Raw genomic sequence first — 13,164 nt, 5'->3', positions numbered from 1 at the left:
CAAAACAGACTCAATTATATATCGAGAAATCCATAAAGAAAACAAGGTGTTGTAAAAGATGTCCAACACCCGCAACTCTGTGCTCTCAACTCTCTGCATAAAAGATAACAAATCAACTGAGTTCTTCTCCTATTTATAGAGGCCGAAAGCTCATTGTCCGCCATGAAATAAACACAATAGGAGAGATAATTGGTTAGTGGGATAACAAGTTAGTTGATTAATTAAACATGTGCTTAAAAATTAACCACTAAGCTAACAATAACGGTCCACTAACTATAAATAGTAAATCCAAATTAAAATAGGGGTTATATGAGATAACCCCGCTATGCAATAATCTTAGAGGCTTAAATCCAATTTTTAATTCACAATTAGGGATAACCCCCTTATTATATTCATAAAATATATAATTAAATTAGTTTTACATAAATCAAATCCCGCTAATTTGGATTCTACTACTAATCTCTCTCCCAAAATAACTCCCCTCAAGTCACGGTATACAGAAACTAAATATTCAAAAAGAAAAAAACCTTCTCCGATTTACACATCGCCACTTTCATGGCAGCCCCGAGAATCAAAAAATCTTAAGTGGGCATGATAAAATAGTGGGTTTGCCATAAACCCCTTTATCAGATTATTGAAGAGTTTTGTACAACCGGCCGTCGAATTAAATCCCCTTGAAAACGTAAGTTTTTTATCCCTGTTCTTGTATCTCTGAAATTTTCGGCCCTTTGAACAAAAAAATTGGATGGGTTCATATTTTAATTTAAAAAAGAAACTATTTTAATTTTGTTTCTGTTGAATTAAACAGCATATTGCTGGATGATTTTTCTTTTTGTTTTGTAATGCAGCAGTATATCGATCAAAGAGACAAAATGGTGCAAAAGACAACATCGAAACGTAGGTTTCTCTTTTATAAATAAGTTTTAGATTCCATGTTTTATATAATCTGCTAATTTTGTTTTAATTTTTGATTTGCATGTACTTCTTTTGGACAACATACGGGAGAAGGGAAAAGAAAATCAATAGCACCCAATGATATTATGAGTTTGGACGCTGGTACGTATTAAACATTGAGGGATACTACTTTTCGTTAATTTTATGATCGGTGGTTATCTTATAGTATTCTCTGTAATCGTTAATGGGGGTTGCATAACTAGTGGATTGTTATATTGCAATATTTTTTTTAGCAAATCTAGGTTGACAGTACTACATTGCAAATTAGGCGTCGGATGGGTTTAATTTTATTTAGGTGGTTTGTCTGTGCTAAATCATATGTAGTAAAATCTATTAAATTGGAATGTATCAAGTAATATGCCAATAAACGATCTGTTTAATGATTTGTTATTTAAAATTATTAGATTATGATTTTGATAATCTATTGATGTCAATTTTTGTCTTCTAAAATAATGAGGCAGTGAACATGGTGTTGTTCTTTTGACCATGGTGAATTTGTAAAAAAAATCAATTGAGAGTAGGTGTTATTAATCAAAACATTGGACTTTATGAAATTATGAATTTGAAAATAGGGGAATTTATTAAACAAATCAGGAGACTTCATGCATTTGTCATGGTAAATAAACAAAACAGGGGACTTTAGTAATATATAATATTGCATTATGTTAATCAAACATCCTATATAGTAATAAACAAAACAGGGGACTTTATTAATATATATGCATTTGAAAATAGTGGATTAGTTGAGCCAAATATCTTGTATAGTAAGTGTTTTTGATAACACAATAGTAGTTTTTTTGTAGGAATATTGCATTATGTGAATCAAACACCCTATATTGTTTTTTGAACAAATACCTGTTTGCCATAATGAATGCATGGCAACATTATGCATAAGTCGTGCTAAGTGTCCATACGTTAGGCGTTAGACTAATGTTAAATCACGAACAAAATGTGCAGTAGTTTTTTGTGATTCATTTGACATTGTATTTCAAATGTAGTAGTTCTTCTGGTTACACATGTCACTGAAAACACTGTGTTCCATTTAATTTACACAGGTGAGCTGAAGAAACTTGCTATCAATGCACGTGAAGAACAAACATGGACACACCAATTACATACGCACTAGGTGTTAAAAACATTCCCAATATGCGCAAAGAAATTGCAGAAAGATTCCTTAAATGGGGTCGTGATAAGGACTACAGTAAACATCGGGTGTGAGATACGAGCTTATGACCATTACGAGGAAGCAATTATGAAATTGTTTTGAATTTTCTGTTTGTGCTTGCATTGTTTTTATCACTTTTATTGAAGACTTTGTTATGTTTTGACATCTAGCGTTGTTTAGTTTTTTGGGTATCCTATGCTGCTACGCCAATTAAAGATATTTGTAATGTAATATGAATTTTTGAAGTTAATTATATATTGCAAAACTTAGGTTTTCGTTTTCGTTTTTGTATGTGTTGACAAATGTTTCTGGTGAATATGCATAATCCAGTGTCTTTTAATGTGAAAGAAACAATAAAGTAACCAATATCTCGAAAGGACTATAAGCACGTAATCCGCTATTTTGTATGATTCAGATGACAGACAATGTAGCACTTATATGAAACTGTACCAACACTTAAACCACGATTTAACAATTATACTTAATACACTATACCAAAGGCCTTATGTATTCAACAAATCTGTGAGGCAAATGGTTATGAAAAAATATATAATATGTATAATGTGTACGTAATCCACTATACGTAATCAACCAATTGCTATTTGAATATATTTACACTGATAACTATCAGTACCAAAACCACTAGTTTTTCACTTAAACCACTATTTATTCCAAAACCACTATACATATAGTACCAAAAACACTATTTCATTTCACTTAGATTGATAACTATCAGTACCAAAACCTGTATACATAATCAACTAATTACTATTTGAATTCATTTACATTGATAACTATGAGTACCAAAACCACTATACGTAATCAACTAATTGCTATTTATTCCAAAACCACTATTTGAATTCATTTACACTGATAACTATCAGTACCAAAACCATTATACGTAATCAACTAATTGCTATTTAAATTCATTTACATTGATAACTATCAGTACCAAAACCACAAGTTTTTCACTTAAACCACTATTTATTCCACAAATTGATGTTATACAGATATGTGGAAGTATATATATTGTCAAACCCAAATATGGATAAAGCACTGAGCAAGCATCTAATAATGAATATATAACAAATATTTGTCATAATTATATTATTTAGTATTTAGTAATTCAATGAAGATTATATACACAATTTAGTACATAATCCACTATTTTGTATGATTTAGATGACAAACAGTGTAGTACTTGTTAGGATAGTAGACTTAAAGTCTCGTTTTTAGCTACATTTTTATTACTGAATTAATAAAATAGTTTATTATCATTTTATGAGAATCTGCACTAGGGTATTCAATGCATTTAATTGATTGTTTGTCAATTAATTAAAAGCATAAGTCTAATATTCTAATAGTATTTGAGATGGTGTGCTACGGCGCACAGAAAGATCATTTCGAAAGTTCGTTTAGAATATAAAGATAAACGTTCACAATCTAGATGAAAATGGACTAACCATTGGTAAAAGATTGTAGCACAATATTTAAGTGATTGGTCTTGATCACAGTAAACAGAGAATAACTTTTGTAGTTATTGTTTTGACTTATTGTGCTAGCACACCCGACATGTGTTGAACCGGACAAAGTGAAATAATTGTTTCATCACTGTTCATAAATGAAACTGTATTATTTCTAGTTGACAGTAATTACTTACTCTCTTAATCCATAGATAATTAACGTACATATTTAATTGACGATCTCTACTTTGATGTCACAATGGGAGAGATTCCTATATTGAGTCAAATGGCCCCCGATGCGTTGGGTATAGACATTAAGAATTAATAGGTGGAAATTAATTATCGAAAGGAATCCACATCTCTGAAATATGAGATTGATAATAACCCTTGAGTAGCTTATAAGATTTGTTTATGCCAAGTCCTGGCCAGGTGGATTTCGTATCCGGCATACTCAAATAAGTTAAGCGGGTAAGACTCATGAAAAGAAACCATTTAATTTATTTAGCAGTGAATAAATTATTTGGTGGTTATAAGATATCTTAATGTGGGGAGAATCTAAGTAATGATCGATCGGAGCTCGAATGTAATATTTGAGAATATAAACGGGATTTCAATAATTATTTTGTAGTGGAAAATAAATAATTATTTAATGATTAATTAAATGAATTATTTTAAGAGTTTGGATTTAATTAATTATTAGTTGCCCTATTTATATTTTCTCCTTTAGTCCCTATTGTAGCCCAGTGGATTTTCTAATTAATCGAGAAAATAAAGTCCAACCAATATTATATATTGGAATTAAAATAGCCGGAAATTAAGTCCCCACCGGATTGCAATTTTCGAGTATATAGAGTTATAGAAGGAGTGGGATTCGTTTCCATGTAATCCTCTCTATATGGGACTCTAATTCCTTGTGATATATATAATAGAGATTAGGTTGATGAAAAGGGAGAAAAAGTTTGTTTTATGCTACACGCCTATTCACGTTCCGGAGATGAGAATATTTTTCTCTTCTTCTTTTCTTTCTAAGTTTCTCGATTATAGATTTAGATTTCTTCAAGTACAAGTCCACCCTTGTAGAAGAATTATTAATCCGGGATATACAATAGAAGATTATAGGTATTTTAGAGCAAACATGTATTCCCAAATACAAAGTTTATTTAGAATAATTGTTCAATCGAGTATCAGCACAACTAAATACGAACCAAGACTTGTAATTAAAGTTCTTAATAGCAAATAAATAAAAAACTTGAGTATATAAAAGATAATTATTAATCTGCACCCCAATTGCATGACTTTTTGTTATGGTTTCCAATTGCCTAACATCTGCCACATCTAATCTTCCGAGGCATTATCTCGCCCCTTGATGGAATCCTCTTTCTTTTCGGCCTTCCACGACGCTTATGGTACTCAGGGGGACATATAATTGCAAATCTAGGATCAAGTGTAGGCTGCACGAACGGTAAAACTGAATTCGAATAACACTGCCTAAATGTCGACCTATGATAAAAATGGCCAATATATTGATATGCTTCGCCCATCTTCAAAAAGATGACAACAACCACATACTCACACGGTATCCCTTTAATCTGCCAAGACCTGCAAGAACACGTCCCCTCCCGTACATCAACTACAACATTTGCGGTAGAAAAAATCTCCCACACAAATTCGGAAGACTTTTTCATAAGCCAAGATCGGCCTTTATCTACTGCATCCCTGATTTGTTTGTCAACATGGTCGCAGAATAGAGATTCCCAAGCAGCCGCCTCGTCGAGTCTACCCGCAATCTACTCCATCAACAAGATCCGAATTCCATCAATATGAGTAGTAATTGGAAGTAATCTTCTCATTTTAATCTGTGAATTCCACGATTCGCAGCTATTTGACGTCATTTGACCGTAAAGCTGCCCAACAAAAAACGCATTAGACCATTTTTCATACGCTCTGCTCACCCAGTTCAGACGAATTTTTTTTTTGAAAAACGTTTTGTGTTTAGTCGATATAGTCGAGTAAGGCAGAAGAAGAATATCAACAATGAAACACGTGGATTTTTCCACATAAGTGTTTTTAAATTTTCTTAATTTCAAACTAAATTTTAGTTATGAATTAGTGGGCTAAGTGTTATGACTTGGTGGGCTAAGTAGTGCTTAGTGGGTTTAATTATAGATATATTTCTAACTTATTAACTAACCCACTAACCCATTATCTTGAGTGCTCTTGTGGTTGGTTTTCTTGCAGATCATGGGCTGAGTAGTGGAAGCTTGGAAAGTCTATAAATACCAAACTCAAGACTCAAGAAAAGCGTAGATTGGAAGAAACAAAAACGAGTGCTGAAGTTTATCCACGAGAGTTTTAGTGTGTTTCTAGGATCTATTGTACGTACTCCTTACGAGTACATTATTTGAAATCTAGAATTTTTAATATTTCTCTTTTTGGTTCTAGATTTGAATGTAAAAATGATCATGAGAATGATTCATTCATAAGGGAGAAGTTTTTGTACATCTTCCATTTGTATTCTTAGAATACTGTTTGTTTAATATAATTTTTCCGTCCTGTAAAGGGCAAGTTCACAAGTTTTTACTTGTGAACATTTTAATATCTGAGTATTGTCTTTATCTAGTTATTTTTCCGCTGCATGTTTATTTAAGTGTCATAACACTTAAGACAACATCTCTGTATTAAACGAATTCGGGACCATAAATTCTTTCAATTGGCATCAAGAGCCAACACTTGACGTATACTAAGTGTTTGTTCCTATTCTCTTTACAGAAACGAATTCGTGATGGATACTCAGATGACTGCTTCTATGCGACCTCCTGTACTTGATGGCACAAACTACACCTACTGGAAAGTCAAGATGAGGGCGTACATCAAAGCCATTGATGAGAGAGCCTAGAGGTCTATTCTTATTGGATGGAAGGCACCAACAATCACAGATGCGGATGGAGATGTGTTTCCAACACCAGAATTACGGTGGACAACAGACGATCTATCAAATGCCAATCAAAACTCAAAGGCGCTAAATGCAATCTTTAATTCAGTAGATTTAACAATGTTTACATTAATTTCAGTATGCACTTCTGCGAATGATGCATGGGAGGTTCTTCAGCTACATTGTGAAGGATCAGACAGTGTCAGAAGAACGAAGCTCAGATTACTTTCTTCCAAATTTGAGAGACTAAGGATGGAAGAAACTGAAACAATTTCTCAGTACAATGAGAAACTGACCGATTTAGCTAATGAATTTCAATCCTTAGGTGGTCCTTTGAGCAACGAGACACTGGTGAATAAGGTATTGAGAACTCTTCCAGAAAGATTCAGCATGACAGTTACTGCTATTGAGGAGGCCAAAGACACATCATCTCTACGTCTGGACGATCTAATTCGTAGCCTAAAATCTAGAGAGATTAACTTTGAATATCAAAGAAAGGAGAAAGGTAAGGCTATCTCAAATGCACTCCAGGCAGAACTAGAAAAGGAAGAAGTTGCTACGGAATATGATGATGATGCAGAGGAATGTCTCAACAATGTGGCATTTCAAATCCAGAAATTCAACAGGGCATACAGACGAAGTGGAATCAAGCCCAGACAGTTATTTCCAGAAGGCTCTCCACAAAATCGACAAACTCAGCCCCGGAACAGATCTATTCCACAGATAACATTTCCTCAAACATCTTCTCAAAACACTTCAAAAAATTCTTCATTTATTCGTTCAAATTCTGAACCACCTAACTTGGATCATATTAAATGCAGGGCATGTTCAGGATTTGGACATTATGCTAATGAATATGCAAATACCCTGAGAAGAAGAGGAATGAGTCTGATTTGTGCTGTCAGTGATGAGGAGGAAGAGCAATCTGAACAGACAGAGGAGCAGTAATCTACTAAACAAGCTCTTTCTGTCAGATATATCACTGAAAATTCTTCTGAAACAGAATCACAGGGAGTTTCTCTACATGCTGCAACACTTTCTGAAACACTTTCAATAACTGAAATTTCTGAGTTAGATGATAACCATTATACATGTTTAAACTCTATTTCCTTGAATGCAGCAGAATCAAGTAAAGAAGCAGTTATAAATGAGGAAGAAATGTGTAAGAAGTTGTTCAGCGACTTGGAGAAGAAGACTCAAGCTCTAGACGCAACCAACAAGGAAAATTCTTCCCTCAAAAAAATAAATAAAAATAAACACTGCATAATATCTAATAAAGCTTCTAACAACAATTCATTATGTCAAAATCCTAAAACAAAACTTATAAGTGTATTTTTCGGAAAATAAGTATTATATAATATATACTATTTATAGGTGTATTTTTCGGAAAAAAATTGGAATTTTTCGGAATTAATTTCGGAATTAAATCGGATCGGAAATCGGAAATTCAAAATTTATTTTATATAATTCCAATTCCAATCCAAAAAAATCGGAAAATCTCGGAAATCGGAATTTCGGAAATCGGAATGAAAAAAGTTGTTCCAAAATCGGAATTTTTTGGATCGGAACCGGCGGAAATTGGAAAATCCGTTCCAACTTGCACCCCTAAGTCAAAACAATTAAATTATATTTCACTCAAAAGTCAAATATTCAACAAACTACAAAATTTTATTAGATAATCAATTGTATTAATATAATATATAAATTGAAACCCTCATACCTAGGGCTGAAAGTCGGAAGGATCGGATCGGAATTAGCCTTTTCGGAATATTTCCAAAAAAATTCGGAAGTACAAAATCAATTCCAATTCCAATTCCAAAATTTTCGGAATCTAAAAATTCATTCCAATTCCAAAAGGCCCGGAAATTTCGGAATTTCGGAAATTTTTCGGAAATGACATAAGTATTAAAATTTCGAAACTTCGCTGAAAATTTCATAATTTGCTAAAAATAAAAACATCCACGTCGATAAAAATAACTACTAAATTTCAATTCAAAAAATAAATAAAAATAAACGACATCATAATGTCCAATAAAACTTCTAGCAAAAATTAAATAAACTCTTCGGCTTTGCACAAGAAATAATAAACGTAAAACTAGGGTTTAACATAAAATAAACTAGGGCTTTTTTAGGTGACATGGCCCATAAAGAATAAATACAACTAAATAATGTAAAATAAGTATAATATATACACATATATATATATATATATATATATATATATATATATATATATATATATATATATATATATATATATATATATATATATTACTCAAAGATGTATTTTTTGGAAAAAACGGTTTTTTTCGGAAAAAAATCGGAATTTTTTCGGAATTAATTTCGGAAATAATCGGATCGGAAATCGGAAATTCCAATTTTTTTTTTATATAATTCCAATTCCAATCCAAAAAAATCGGAAAAAATCGGAAATCGGAATTTCGGAAATCGGAATGAAAAAAGTTGTTCCAAAATCGGAACTTTTTGGATCGGAATCGGCGGAAATCGGAATTTCCGTTCCAACTTGCACCCCTACTCATACCTTAAAATTTCGACATTTGGCATCCACATTGGCATCCATGTTGGCATCCTACTCATCCCACATGTGGTATTACATATTCCATTAATACATTAAATTAAAAGTCAATTTATACTGCTATAATTCGTTATTTATGGTAACATATTACTTTCATATATATTATAATAAATTATTCTTGTACTCTTCCTTATAATTTAACCCAAGATTTTTATAAATAGCCCGCATGGGTATAGCTCAACTGGTTCCGGATGTGGCAAGTTGGTTCAAAGTCCTAGGATCGAATTCTGGCAGCCGCAGTGTGCGAATTTCAACTGCAATGAGAGTTGGTTCCTTGTGGGCGTGGGAATTTCAACTCCAATGAGGGTTGGTTCCTTGTGGGCACCAGACTCCGGGTCGCAACCTTAACGGGCCGTTGAGTTACCATGATTTACATTATTCCATTAAATATTTATCGGGCCAAGGGATGGAGGCCCTGGGGGCAAGGGATTTCGTCTTTAGGTATAAGATTTTTATAAATATACCTTATTTTATATATAAATAAAGTAAAATCATAATTATTTAATATAAGATAAAATATTAAATAAGAGTATAATAGTAATTTATTGTATCATTATACAAAATTGTAAAATTATTGTATAAAATAAATTGAAGGTATAACAATAATTTATTATATAAGAATAATTTATAGTATCAATATATAAATATATTCACGAATTATTGCAATATAAATGAAATTTTAATAAATGTATAAATTCAATTCCAATATTAACAAATCTTATACGGTATAAAATAAAAAATTATAAAAACGTAATCATATATATGGAAACATTCTATCAAAAAATTGAATCATAAAATATATAACTAATATTTTCCTTTTTTCATCTTTTCTTTTTTTTTGAGAGAAAACGAAGATATTATTAGGCACTATCGGCCAAAATAGTGGGAAGGCTAATTCCTTCCATGGAGTCCAAAGATGGTGACGAAGCTAGATAATGAGCGAGGCTATTGCCTTGTCTCTTTACAAACGAAAAGGTGCAAAACGAAAAACAACTCAAATAAGAAAAACATTCCTCTACGATCGCCCCATATGACTGCAAACTAGGTTCCCGTTTTTGGAGAGCTTCTATCACTGGAAGACAATCACTTTCCACCGTGATAGCATTCCATTGCCGAAATTTAGCTGTGCGTAGAGCTTGAAGAATGGCATGGGCCTCACCTTCAGATGGGCTCACCATGCCCAATACTCGTCGGACTTGCCACCATACACATGTTCCTGTTGCGTTTCGAGCTATCAAGGAGACGCGGTGAAATTCTGAGTTTGGTGGGAAGGCCGCGTCTACATTAAGTTTAAGAACCCCAATAGGCGGCGGTGTCCATGTTTGCGAGAATTCCGGCCGCCGAACATTGTTATGCTGTAATTGGGCGTCGTCATATGTCCGGAGATACGCTGCGCACCACCCAACCATGTCCTCCAGGTTAATGAAATCTTCTTGGTGAATAATCTTGTTTCTACGTTCCCACAATTTCCAACAAACGACGATGGCGAGGTGCAGTTTGTCCGGATCCAGTTCCCGCTTCAGAATATCAAGCCAATTCCAAAACGACAAATTCTCGGCTATAGGCATAACGTGAAAAGGTGCACTCTCCCACACGTGATTCACACCCATGCATCCCGCCACGACATGTAGAATAGATTCAATTTTACTGCCACAATATTGGCAAAAGGGAGAGGTGGAGATTTTCCGTCGATAAAGTTCCAAGTTTGTCGGAAGAGAGTTAGAGCAAGCGCGCCACAAGAAAATCTTGATTTTCGGTGGGATGTCAAAATGCCAGATCTGTTTCCAATTGTGGGCTGGTACACCGCTCGAGGTTCCATTAGGTGGGTTACGGCTCGATTCCATAATCGCATGGTAACAAGATCGCACCGTGAACAATCCGGTTGACGAGAGAGACCACACGAGTTTGTCTTTGGTAGAAACTCCTCCAATCGGAACCATTAAAATACGGTGCCGATCAACGGGCCAAAAATAGAAGTTAATAACCTGTAGGTTCCATTCTCCAGTTTGTTGATCAATGAGATCGGCTACTGTGTTTGGAAAAACAGAGTGTATTGGCCTTGGTGAGACGATTTTTAGGCTGCCCTCTCCGACTAGCCACGGATCGCTCCATATTGAAGTTAGTTTACCATCTCCTATTCTGACCCGAGTCCCTTTGTTGAGGTGAGCACGGGCTGTGATGATGCCTCTCCACGTTGCCGATGCCCGATTACCAACAGTTGCGTTCCAGAAATCTCCATTGGAAAAATAGCGGGCTCTCAAAATACGGGAAAGTAGCAGGTCCGGTTTCGTGACAACCCTCCATGCTTGTTTGGCTAGAAGAGCCAGATTGAAGCACTTGAGGTTCCTAAACCCCATACCTCCCTCATTTTTTGGTTTGCATAAATTACTCCACGACATCCAAGCCATATATCTACCCGTTCTCGCTCCCCACCAGAACCGTCGTATAAGGGCTTCGATCTCATCTAGCAGATTTTGAGGTAATATGAAGCAAGACATCACATAGGAAGGGATAGCTTGCAAGACCGCCTTAATTAGTGTTTCCTTACCGGCCTTTGATAATTTGCTTGAGTTCCACCCCTGGATTCGGGCCCAACACCGATCCCGGAGAAAGGAGAAGACCTCTCTCCGTGTTCGGCCGAGCGTGGCTGGAAGACCAAGATACCTATCATGGGCTTCGACGACCCTGAAGCCTAAAATGGTGTGGATGGTCTCCTTCTCTGTTTCAGAGGTAGAAGGGCAGAAGGCCATAGTAGATTTCTCTGAGTTTACAACCTGACCCGATGCTCGTTCGAATTGAGCAAGCAGATGTTGAATAATCCGTGCGTTTGCCTCCGTAGCTTGGCAGAAGATAAGAGTGTCGTCGGCAAAGCATAAGCTCGAAACCACTGGCGCTGAGGGTGCCACCTTGATGCCAGTCAGCCGTCCGCTATCGGTTTCTGTTTTGAGCATCGCTATGAGAGCCTCCGTACATAAAATGAAAAGATACGGAGATAGTGGGTCGCCTTGACGGAGGCCTCGGGAGGGAAAGAGCGAGCCACACTGTGTTCCATTGAATAAAAAAGAATAAGAGACAGATGTGACGCACAGCATAATCAGTTCTACTAAAGAAGTAGGAAAACCAAATTTTATCAAAATGCGCCGTAAAAAACACCACTCAATTCGATCGTAAGCTTTACTGATATCCAATTTTAATGCCATAAACTTAGACCGAGTGCTAGAGTTAGTTTTAATAAAATGGTTGATTTCGAATGCAACTAGGACATTATCGGTAATTAAACGATGAGGCACAAAGGCTGACTGGGTTGGAGAGATAATACTGCTCAACACATGTTTAATTCGATTCGAAATGGTTTTAGATCCAAATTTATAGATGACATTACACAGGCTTATAGGCCTATATTCTGTCATCTTTTCTGGATTATTAGCTTTAGGAATCAAAACAATGAAAGTATGGTTAAGCATAGCAGGTAAGGTGCGAGTATTTAAAAAGGTAAGGACACAATCAAGAACGCTAGTGCCAATAATGTGCCAATATTTCGTGTAGAACAATACCGGAAAACCATCCGGGCCAGGGGATTTAGAGGGAGACATTTGGGAGATTGCTCGGGTTATCTCATCAGCAGTGAAAGGAAGGGAAAGCAGATGAGAAGCAGCACCGGTGATTCGTGGCTCAATATGTTCCAGCACTTCCCCCATCACTCTCTCGTCCGGATTTGTCGACGTGAATAGCCCTTGAAAGTAATTTGTGATGACCTGCTCAATATCCACCTTATCCTCCCGCCAAATACCGTCGGCATCTTTGATCTTATGCACCCAATTCTTTCGTTTGCGCTTCGTAGCTTGGTTATGGAAGAAGGAGGTATTTCGGTCCCCTTCCCGGATCCATTGAACTCGACTTCTTTGCTTCCAATAGCAATCAAGATCTCCGTACGTCCTTTCAAGCTCCACCCGGAGCTCTTGTTGTCGATGGATCACTTCTGCCGATTGGGTGGCAGCACCTAACTCGCTCAATGACCTGTGTATTTCGTCTATTCGTTTCTTAGGTTGGTGAA

The sequence above is a fragment of the Erythranthe guttata genome, chromosome 3 (assembly GCF_056151865.1).
Source record: "Erythranthe guttata isolate IM_541 chromosome 3, IM_541, whole genome shotgun sequence".
NCBI classification, from domain to species: Eukaryota; Viridiplantae; Streptophyta; class Magnoliopsida; order Lamiales; family Phrymaceae; genus Erythranthe; species Erythranthe guttata.
Note: the sequence above shows the minus strand (reverse complement) of the source record.